Here is a 12,601-nt window from a genome sequence, read left to right on the forward strand (position 1 = left end):
GAGGTACTTCATTCCATTTTGGAGTGCCTCTAATCACTAGGAAGTTTTTCCTTGTAACAGGTAGAAATGGGCCTCACTACAATTTTTACCCATTGCTCCTAGTTGTGCCCTCTGGAGTCAAGCATCATGAGTTGAATCCCTCTTCCATATAATAGTCCTTCCAATATTGCTGCTCCCATGTGTCCCCTGAGTCTTCTACAAAACAAGCATTTCCTAGTTCCTTCGGTTAATCCTGTGACACAATGCCCTTCATCAACCTTGTCACCCTTCTCTGGAAACTCTCTAGCTAGTTAGTGCTCTTGCTAAATGGTGGTGCCCAGAACTGAACATCAGGACTGCCCTCATGCCTATGATGGGGCCATGAGAGGGAGCGATGTGGGTAGCCCTGCTATCCTCATTAGCCTTCGTGGGAACTATGGGATGACATGCTCTCACACCTCTGCCACTCTCACCGTCATTAACCTTTATGGCATTTATAGGGTGGCAGATATGAGGAAACATGGCATAGAGTTTATAGGCGATGATAAAAGGATGTAGAATCAGAAGAGATATCATGCAATATTACAGACAACCTGGCCAGATGGAAGAATCGAACGTTAAGTTCATGAACCACATTTCAAAGTTGGCAGAGGGTTAAAGTTATGATAGGAGACTTCAATTCTCAGGATATGTACAGAAGTGCTGAAATCGAAGCGGCAAGGATACATTCTTGACTTGACTTGCTGATCATTTCATCTTCAGAAAATGGAGGAAGAAGCAATGGGGGAATTCAGAGATTGACCTCAGAGTGCTGGACCAAATTGTGGCCACTAAGGAGGAGCTGAATGTTGAAGTGGAAATGATAGGCACCTTGAGAGGAAGTGGCCACCTTATCGAAGAGTAGGTAACAGATAAGGAGGGCACAACGTGTATCCTATAGATCAGGACTACCGATTTGGAGAAGTTCAGAAAGAAGGTTCCCAGGGTTTTGTTGCAAGAGTTTTCAAGATCTCTGCTAGCCACTGCATGAATAAGCCAGCACAGGATGCAGGCAGACAGATACATTTCAATTTCTCTATCCACTCAAGAATATGACATACCCCATCAATAGGTGACAGATACGTGTGTCTCACAATTCCACAAATCACACACACATACATGCATACAATATATGTACACATACACATATAAATATATGTATACATATAGATACATGTGCATGTGTTTCATCTGTGGAATTATGAGACACATGTGTCTGTCATCTATTGATGGGGTATGTTTATATATCTATATCTATATACACACATACAAAGAATATAGGTATTATATCTATCTGCTTGTCTGTGTGGTAGTCTACTGTCTGTCTATCTACTTGTCTGCTTGTCTGTCTGTCTCTATCTCTCTGCTTGTCTATCTATCTACCTACTTATCATCTATCTATCTATCCATCTGTCTGTCTATCCATCTATCTATCTGCTTATCGTCTATCACCCAGAGAGTTTGAGTAAGATGATATAGGGCACGTGGGTAGGAGAGAATACATTTTTTTAAAAGATGCTTAAATTATTACAAAAGAAAGAATGTGTTCTTTAACACAGCCATCTATGCTAGACCAAAGGATACAGTATCTTTGTGAGTTAATCAGCTTGCTTTTTTTTCTTCACACTTTTTAGTATTTTCTTTTTCCCCAGTTGCATTTAAAAACCATTTTTAGCATTCATTTTTAAAACTTTCAGTTCCAAATTCTCTCCCTTTCTCCTTCCACCCCACCACTCATTGAGAAGGCAAGCAATTCGATAGGTTATACATGTATAGTCATGCAAAACATTTCTGTAATAGTCATGTTGTAAAAGAAAACATAGACAAAAAAGCTCAAGAAAAATGAAGAAAGTAAAAAAAAGAAATATGCTTTAATCTGTGTTCAGATACCATCAGTTCTTTCTCTGGGGATGATTAGCATTTTTCATCTTAAGTCCTTCAGAACTGTCTTGGATTGTTGTATTGCTGAGAATTGTAAATCATTCACAGCTGATCATCCTATAATATTGCTATTACTTTGCACACAGTACCTTTCACTTTGCCTCAGCCCATGCAAGTCTTTCCAGGTTTTTCTAAGAACATCTTGCTCATCATTTCTTATAATATAATAGTATTCCATCATAATCACATACCACAACTTGTTCAGCCATTCCCCAATTGATGAGCATCCCCTCAATTTCTAACTCTTTGCCCCCAGAAAAGAGCTGCCATAAATATTTTTGTACATATAGTCCTTTCCCTTTTTTTATATCTGTTTTGGGATGCAGACCTAGTAATGGCATTGCTAGGTCAAAGGTCTGTATCGTTTTATAACCCTTCGGGCATTGTTCCAAATTGCTCTCCAGAATGGTCGAATCAGTTTACAACTCCACCAACAGTGCATTAATGTCTCATTTTTCCCAGATTCCCTCCAATATTTGTCATTTCCCTTTTCTGTCCTATTAGTCAATCTAGTATGTATGAAGTAGTATCTCAGAATTGTTTTAATTTGTATTTCTCCAATCAATAGTGAGTTAGAGTGTTTTTTTCATATGGCTATAAATGGCTTTGATTATTTCATCTGAAAACTGATCACATCTTTTGATCATTTATCAGTTGGAAAATGGCTGTTATTTATAGAAATTTGACTCAGTTCTCTATATGTTTGAGAAATGAGGTGTTAAAAATATGGAATGCTTCATGAATTTGCATGTCATCCTCACACTGGGGCCATGCTACTTCTGTGTATCGTTCCAATTTTAGTGTGTGTGCTGCCAAAGTGAGCACTCCATGTTTTCTTAGATAAGATAAAGGAAAGAAGAGGAGTCTGTAGAACTATACAAAGTTCTATGAGTTTTCTTTTGTAATTGTAAATCAATTGGGGGAAAGGAGATACCAAAGGAGACATGCCAAAGAGGCAAGAAAAAGTAAAAAATGACTATAATAACAACAAATGCAAGGACAAAGAAAATGGAGTCAGTTCCATTCTTCCCACAATTCACTTCTGACAGTCTGAAATTCTGAAAGGACAGGTAGTTCAAGAAGTATGGGAGACTCTAAAGATTTAAATTCCAATGAATTTCATTGAGGAATCATCACCATCATAGTAAGACATGACATTTCTATAGTGCTTTAAAGTTTGCAAAGCACTTTGCATCTGTTATCATTTGATCCTCACAATAACCCTTTGAGGAAGGTACTGGAGGTATTATTATTCTCATTTTACAAATGGGGAACAGGCTGATAAAGGCTAAGTGACTTGTCCAGAGCCACACGGTTCTGGTGATGGAGGCAGGTTGAAGCCAGTTCTTTCAGATTGCAAGTCCATTACTCTAGCCATTACACAATTAATAGAGGGTGGTGTCTAAAGACACTGATGTGACTCCAGAGGGAGCTCCTTTATGAGCTCCAGTTTAAAAAGGTATGTCCAGTAGATGAAAGTACCAGCAGATAAACTGAGAGCAAGAAAATTATAAAAAGACAATTAACAGCTTGATAAAAGAGGCACAAAAAAAATACCAAAGAAAATATCACCTTAAAAAACAGAATTTGCCTTATGGTAAAAGAGGCATAAAAAATCACTGAAGAAAATAACTCTTTTGGGGCAGCTAGGTGGCACAGTGGATGGAGCACCAGCCCTGAAGTCAGGAGGACCTGAGTTCAAATCTGGCCTCAGACTAAACACTTGAAACACTAGCTGTGTGACCCTGGGCAAGTCATTTAACCCCAATTGCCTAAAAAAAAAAAAAAAGGTGAGAGATTGCAGGGCAGCTGGGTGGTGCAGTGGATAGAGCTCTGGCTTTGGAATCAGGAGGACCTGAGTTCAAATCTGGCCTCAGACACTTGACACTAGCTGTGTGACCCTGGGCAAATCACTTAACCCTGATTGCCTCACCAAAAAAAAAAAAGCAAAAAAAAAAAAGGGGGGGCAGCTAGGTGGCACAGTGGATAGAGCACTGGCCCTGAAGTCAGGAGGACCTGAGTTCAAATCCGGCCTCAGATCAAACACTTGATACTTACTAGCTGTGTGACCCTGGGCAAGTCACTTAGCCCCAATTGCCTAAAGAAAAAAAGAAAAGAACTCTTTTAAAAGCAGACTAAGCCAAATGGAAAAAGAGGTACAAAAACTTCACTGAAGAAAATAATTCCTTAAAAATTAGAATTGGGGAAGTGGAAGTAAATGATTACAGGAGACTTCAAGAAGCAATAAAACAATGTCAAAAGAATGAAAAAAAAAGAAAATGTGAAAATTTTATCAGAAAAACAACTGGCCCAGAAAATATATCAAGGAGAGAGAATTTAAGAATTATTGAACCAGGTAGAAGCTAGGAGGTATAGTGGATAGAGCACCAGCCCTGGAGTCAGGAGGACCTGAGTTCAGATCCAACCTCAGACACTTCACACTTACTAGCCACGTGACCCTGGGTAAGTCGCTTAACCCCATTGCCCAGACCAAAAAAAAATTATTGGACTATCTGAAAGCCATGATCAAAAAAAGTCTAGATATCATATTTCAAGAAATTATCAAGGAAACTTCCTCAATATCTTATAACCAAAGAATAAAATAGAAATAGAAAAAATTCACTGATTACCTCCTGAAAGAGATCCCAAAATGAAAACTCACAGGAATATTATAGCCAAATTCCAAAACTCCCTGATCAAGGAGAAAGTATTTCAAGCGGTCAGAAAGAAACAGTTCAGATATCATGGAACCACAGTCAGGATCAGACAAGATTTAGCAGCTTTCATGTTAAAGGAGTGGAGGGCTTGAAATATGATATTCTGGAGGGCAACAGAGCTAGGATTACAACCAAGAATAACCTATCTAGGAAAACTAAGGATAATACAGTAGGAGGGAAATGGATATTTAATGAAATAGAGGACTTTCAAGCTTTCCTGATGAAAAGACCAGAACTGAATAGAAAATTTGGCATTCAAACAGAAGACTCAGGAGAGCTATAAAAAGATAAACATGAAAGAGTAATCATAAGGAGCTCAATAAAGTTAAACTGTTTATATTTTTATATGGGAAGATGAGACATGTAGCTCCTAAGGACTTTATCCTTATTAGGGCACTTAGAAGGAGTCTGCATAGACAGAGGGCATGGGTTTGAGTTGGTTATGTGGGGATGATCTCCAAAATAAGAATGTAGGAGTGAGAAAGAGGAATGCATTGGGAGAAGGTGGAAGGGAGAGAAAGAATAGGGTAAATTTTCTCACATAAAGGAGGTATGCAAGAAAGAGATTTATAGTGGAGGAAAAATAGGGGGTGGTGGCAGGCAATACTTGATCCTCACTGTCATTGGAATCAGTTCAAAGAAGGAAGAATATGTATACACACTCAGCTGAGTAAAGAAATCTATCTTGCCTAATAGGGAGATAGGAGGGGAAGGGGAAGACATATGGGAAGTGGGAAATGATAAGGAGGTGGGAGTATGGATCGGAGGAGGTAATGGTAGGAAGCCAGGCAGAATTTTGAAGAGGGACAAAAAAAAAGAGAAGGATAAATGGAGTAAAAAAAGGATGGAGGGAAATGTACAGTTAGTGATCATAACTGTGAATGTGAGTAGGAATAGAATGAGCTAACCCACAGAACAGAAACAGGAGAACGGATTGGAAAACAAAATGAATTGGAAGACATAACATTATGTTATGTACAAGAGACACATGGTACAGAAAGACATATACAGAGTGGAAATGGAGGGCTGGAGCAGAGTCTATTATGCCTTAGCTGAAGTAAAGAGGGCAGGGGTAGTAATCATGATCTCAGACAAAGTAAAAGCAAAAATAGACCTAATTAAAATAGATAATCAGGAAAACTACATTTTGTTAAAAGGTACCATAAATAATGAAGTAATATAAATTTTTTTTACAATAAGTTTCTCTGATAAAGGCCTCATTCCTCAAATATATAAAGAACTGAGTCAAATTTATAAAAATAAGAGCCATTCCCCAATTGATAAATGGTCAAAGGATATGAACAGGCAATTTTCAGAATAAATCAAAGTTATCTATAGTCATATAAAAGAACTCTAAATCACTACTGATTAGAGAAAGGCAAATTAAAACAACTCCAAAATACCACCTCACACCTATCAGAAACGGCAAATGCTGGGGGGAATGAGGGAGAATAAGTACATTAATGAATTGTTGGTGGAATAGTGAACTGCTCCAACTATTCTGGAGAACAATCTGGAACTATGCCCAAAGGGCTATAAAAGTAACCAAGAGAACTAGGGCCAGAGAAATCTTTCCTTATATAGTTAACTAGGGTGTTAACTGAATCGTTTTGGGAAACCTCAAACTTCCCTTTGTATTCTACTTGAGGAATATCAGTTATCATTATTGTTCCATTAAGTCAGGTTTTGGTAAGGTGGAGTTAACAAAAACAGAAGACAGGCTTTCAGTTAATCAAAAGTTATAGCAGGAATGGCCCTGATCCCTGAACAGTAAATAAAAGGAATCCGGGCACATCCCTCTTGTAGGCAGATATAAACCCCATGAAACATTAAAGCCAAAGCAATACAATAATGATCATCAATATTAAATAACATTCTCCTTGTTCCTGATAATCCACTTCCAATATCCATTAAATCTGTACATTTTGAGTCCTAGCTGCAGTTGACTGGTCCCTGGAAACATCTTCCTTTAGAAATTCTGGAATAGACCTCAGGGCAGCACTGGAGGGGGCTCCTCTTAGAAGATCTGCTGCCCTGATTCCAAGTCATTTTCAGAAATTCTGTATTGAATATTGCTAAAATCTTAAGTAAAACCTCCTAAATTTGTTTTTCCAATAACTAGTTCATGTGGCAATAACTAGCTCAGTCTTATGGAACTAATTCTATTAATGACAGAGCTATAAGAACATTAAATTAGGAACTCATAATTCACCTGAAAGTTCAGAGAATTTCAGATTTGATATGCAAATTGCTCTTTCTATTTTTACCTGAACCCTATACCTGATATGGATAGTGCCATCAACAGGTTGAAGGAAGAATCTTAAAAAAGGATCCATGAAGGCCTGGCTTATAAAATAAGCCCTTTTGTGTCTTATTATTATCAGACAGAGACTTCAAAATAGGGGAAAACATGATTTAAATTTTCTTTATAATTATTAATACAATTTATATCTAAAATTCTAAATCCGATTTTGAGAATTTATTACTAAAATATACTCAAAGCCTGTTATATTCCATTAGAAACACTAGAAGCCAATCATACACACACACACACACACACACACACACACACACACACAGAGTATATCTCCTAGTTCTTAGAGAAAAGTCTAGTTGCTTTCTCAAAGTTTGTTACTTCATCAAAATTTAAAACTTCCACATCTTTATCCTAACCCCTCTTTTGAGGACATATATATATACATCTATCTATATATATATATAGATAGATGTATATATATATAGATGTAAAATCCTCATACCATCCTGAAAGAATGAGACACTTTAAGGACCTAATCTTATACCTGAATATATAATGATTAGCAAGGGTATGGCAAGCTTAAGAATTTATTTACCTACTTGCTTAAAATATGGAGTTGACCACAAAATCAGATTAAAATGACTGAGATCTTTCATAATTGCATCCTATTGTAGTAATTCAGAAATGCTTTAGTATTAATCTATTAATTAATAGATTTAGTGTTTCCATGACAAAATCTTTTATAATTCACCTTCTCTGATTATGGAAATTTGTTATGAAAGGAAAAAGGAGGGATATGGTTATAACAATAACAAGCCTGTTCCTTCAAGGGCACAGACTAACCTGATACAACAGGGCGAAAAACTTCATTAGCTCTGTTTGATTCCAGGTAAGAGTCTTAGTTAACAGCCAATTATTCAGCAAAGTTCCACATTATTTATGAGATATTATATAGCCAGGCTGAGAATTAACTAGGTGGGAGAACTTCTTGCTCAGAAAGGAATAGGACAATGGAGAAATTGAGTCAAGAGGATCTTACCTTCATGTATACAAAGTCATGCCTCACCCTTCCCAGGCACAGACATCCACCTGTGGCAGTTTTCAGACCCAACTCCTTTTGGGTAGTATGTGGCATTTCCCTTGAATGGTAGACTATTGACTTAATGACAATTTGTACAACATACCTGAAATAAAAACTCAGAACAATATCTAACTATAATTCCAGTATTTGATACACTTCAAATAGAAAAATTTCATGAACCACAGCTTAGGACTAGGTTATTATTGTTTTTCTCATGTTACAATAGCCATTAATAATAAACAAATATAAGGACATATAAGCACGTATAGGCACATACAAGACTTTATCTTATCCTTTCTGGTTTAAATCAGAAATTAAATGAGAAATCAGTCATTTAGAAATTAAGAATAATTACATGCTACAGTTTCACACATACAGTGAATGCATGATAGTTTACTCAGAACCTCAGAACAATACTGGTTACTGAAAGCCTCCAGACTAACAGATATCTGTCTTGCCTATTAACCCCTAAGACAAAAATAAAATCTTTGAATCTAAGGCCTATTGTTATTTACCTCAAAGATGTAACTTTAATATGTACTATTTATTAACCATTTATTTATTAACAGGTACAATTTCATTATTTTCATAAGTGATGGCTGAACAATTTATTGGATAAAACTCACTCTTTACTATAAACAAACTTGTAAATTCTCTAGAACTTCACATCCAGTAGCTCCTCTCACAAGATTTTGTGGCCTTGTCCAAATAGAAGGTCCCAAAAAATCTCATAGATAAAAACAACTTAAAAGATCTATAGAACTAATTTTTTCCCCAAACAGTAAATTATTATTATCCATTTTAAAAACAAAATATACCCAATTAAATATATCAAACATTGTGACCACATTATTTTTTATATTAATTTATTTTTAGTTTTCAACAATCACTTCCATAAGCTTTTGAGTTTTAAATTTTTCTCCCCCTCCCTCCCTTCTTCCCTTCCCAATATGGTGTGCAATCTGATATAGGCTCTACATATACGTTCCTATTAAACATATTTTCACATTAGTCATGTTGTAAGGAAGAATTAGAACCAATAGGAGGAACCACAAGAAAGAGAAAACAAACAAAACAAAGAAAAAAAAGAGCAAACAACATGCTTTGATCTGCATTAAAACTCCATAGTTCTTTCTTTGAATGTGGATGGCATTTTCCATCATGAGACTTTTGGAGATGTCTTAGATCCTTGCATTGCTGATAAGAGCTAAATCTTTCAAAGTTAGTCATCACACAACATGGCTATTACTGCGTACAATGTTCTCCTGGTTCTGCTCACTTCACTCAGCATCAGTCCATACAAGTCTTTACAGGTTTTTCTGAAGTCTGCCTGCTTATCATTTCTTATAGCACAATAGTGTTCCATTACATTCATATACCACAACTTGTTAAGCCATTCCCCAATTGATGGGCATCCCCTCAATTTCCAATTCTTTGCCACCACAAAAAGAGCTGCTATAAATATTTTTGTACATGTGTGTGACCACATTCTTTGCTAGTCCAATTCATGATCTAACATCATCCAAATTAAAAGAGAAGTTACTTTTTTAATGGTATAATTGCAACACCCTCTGGTTATTATTTTTCAAGTTAACACACAGCACAAGAAAAATTAGAAGCCTAATAATAACATAAGCAATATTATGGATTTTAGAAACATAACACAAAACTTTTTGCCAGTCAAATAATATAAATTCAATTGAATGTATTTTCAAATCCTCTTATATAAAAAATAACCTCATTCAGCTATCAATTTGACATTTTGTACCAAGAGTATTTTAAAAAACCAGTATAATTATGCTTAATAAAGATAATAATATAAAAAATAAAAAATAAAAAAATAAAAATAATAATAGCTAACATTTATATAATGCTTACTATGTGCCAGGTACTATGCTAAGCACTTTACAATTGCTTTATCATTTGATCCTTACAACAACCCTGGGAGGTATGTGCTACCATTATCCCACTTTTTAGATGATGAAACTGAGGAAAACAGTGGTAAAATGACTTTTTCAGAGTCACACAACTATTAAGTGTCTAAGACCAGATTTGATCTCAGGTTTTCCTGATCCTTGAAGTTTCTAAGCATATTGCCTCAATGCCAAATATAAAATGTATTTTACATTAAGTTCTAATTTACCATAATTATCCAAATAGAAGAACATTATACTATGATTTAGCTTTGAAATAAACTGCAGTTATCAAATTTGGATTTACAATCACAAATAATAACTTTGAAAATCTCAATTTTCTTTTTTTTTAATTTTTTTTAAATTTTTTAGGCAATTGGGATTAAGTGACTTGCCCAGGGTCACACAGCTAGTAAGTGTCAAGTGTTTGGTCTGAGGCCAGATTTGAACTCAGATCCTCCTGACTTCAGGGCCAGTGCTCTATCCACTGAGCCACCTAGCTGCCCCCAAAAATCTCAATTTTCCCCAGGGCCATTAGCTGCCAGCACCTCAAATTATAGAGCCTACTGCTTTTACTTAGCTCGCTTTTTTTTTTTTTGGTGAGACATTCAGAGTTAAGTGACTTGCCCAGCATCACATAGCTAGTAAGTGTCAAGTGTCTGAGGCCAGATTTGAACTCAAGTCCTCCTAATTCCAAGGCCAGAGCTCTGTCTACTGTGCTAACTAGCTGCCCCTATTTAGCTCACTTTCAAAGATTCATGGTGGCAGTTTCACCTTCCCATCTCTGTTTTTTTGGAGCTCATGAGGCTTTAAGGATTGGGACATACCTTCCCTATGTTACTTCAAGGACAGAATTTTAATATGTCATATTCAAATATTTCTATGTTGCAAAATAATTTCTATAGTTTCCATTTGATCCTGTGTTGCTCAGGTTCTGCCTGTGTTCAATCCTAAAATCATAAGGACTTACTTAGTTTCCATGGTCTCTGAAAATCTTCTGGTTTAGCTCAGAGTGACCACCAGGGAATCCTGCTTCTGATACCATATTGTGGCTTGCTAGAACAAGCCCCAAAATCTAAAATAGTTTTAGAAATAAATTTATTAGGCAATATGGTAGAGGAGAGGGAGCCACACCTCCTTTCTGGCTCATTCTCTTCTACCAAATGGCCTAATAAACTTCTTCCTAAAACTATTTCAGATTTTGGGTTTGTTCTCCTAACATCTGGTTTTGTGTTGGTGGCCACCACACCTTGTGTGTCATGTGATAATCCTTATATAATGCCAGTATAAACCCTTTCTTTAGCATCTTTAGATCACCAACTACTCCAAAACTAAGGCAATGCCAGCCAGCACCAGAACACTGGAAATTTCACCAACATCTCTAATAGCAAGAGGCATTTTGAGCTTGGCAACAAGTGAGCTTTCCTTACCTTCTTCATAGAATGATACAGTAGATGCAGGCAGCAGATCACCTGGGACAAATGGTCTAGTTTGTGGGCAGGAGCTTAACTGTACCAGCCATTCTTGGAATTCCAGATAAGAGGCTCCCAAATGACTAAAAGGGATAAATTTGATATTTTTCATTGTTCTATGGTTTAAAGAAATAAAGGCCTAAGGGAATGACAATTTAAAATCAGTAGACCAGTCCCTGTAAAGGAGTGTGTAACCATGAAATCATAAAGATCCCTGCTAGAAATACTTGACCTCTACCTCAAGAGATCAACTGAATTGGTCATTTCCGAGTGCTTGACCAAAATTGGCCCACCAACACTCCTATCAGAGAGAATGACTGACCTCAGGATCAGTGGAGCCTCAGCAATGGTAAGTGAAGCTTGAAATGCCACTGTGTCCAGCAATACAAGATCAGGTTCCCCGCTGTATGGGAGTAGATCTCTAGATACAGATTCCTGACTCAGGTCAGTGAGTTTTGATACCAAATCCTCTGCTATGTAGGTGAGATATGTATTGTGTCCAATTTGGGAAAAGTTGGAGGAACCTCAAGCTGGAGAATAAAGCATTTAAAAATGTCTCTGTCCTTGGAAAAGCCAGTAATTTCCATCTCCTCTACTAGAGAAGCTAGATGGGGCAGTGAGTAGCGAGCTGGGCCTCAAGTCAAGAAAACTTGAGTTCAAATCCTGCCTCAGAATCTCACTAGCTATGTGACCCTGGGAAGTCACTCAGACTTTACTATCTATTAGACTTAGACACTTAGACTTAATACTTACCTTCCAGATTTATTGTGAAGCTCAAATGAGATAATATTTATAAATCCATTTAGCAAAGTGCCTGACACATAGTAGGCACTATATAAATGCTAGCCATTATTATTAGAGGAACAAAACATATTTTTGGACAAATTGATTTGGCAATTTTTTAAAAAAGATCTTTGTTTCATCTAAATTAAAAGATCACTCTGGATTTTTAGGTTTATGAATGAATGATTGTTGCTAGCAACAGAAATATTTGTTTCCTGTATTTTCTGACAATCTGTGTTACCCTTTTAGTAAAAGGGTGATCAGTTTACGAACAGAACTGAAGCCAATTTAAATGTTTTTCCTTTAATGACTCCAAAAGTAGAAAAAAAATCAATATTTGATGTTTCTTAGCTAAACTTTATGTGATGCTTAAGAACCATGTTACAGGTGTTGTTCTTTTAACTTTTCTCTCCAGTTTG

At 36.4% G+C, this 12,601-nt stretch overlaps 1 non-coding gene across 1 annotated transcript; it reads right to left on the reverse strand.

Annotated features, from left to right (window-relative positions):
* Positions 1 to 2,679: 2,679 nt before the first annotated feature.
* On the reverse strand, positions 2,680 to 2,784 carry LOC114042736. Its single transcript, XR_003569015.1, has one exon. It is a non-coding gene; the product is annotated as a U6 spliceosomal RNA (small nuclear RNA).
* Positions 2,785 to 12,601: the final 9,817 nt, after the last annotated feature.

The sequence above is a fragment of the Vombatus ursinus genome, unplaced genomic scaffold, assembly GCF_900497805.2.
Source record: "Vombatus ursinus unplaced genomic scaffold, bare-nosed wombat genome assembly UNPS02000749.1, whole genome shotgun sequence".
Taxonomy (NCBI): domain Eukaryota; kingdom Metazoa; phylum Chordata; class Mammalia; order Diprotodontia; family Vombatidae; genus Vombatus; species Vombatus ursinus.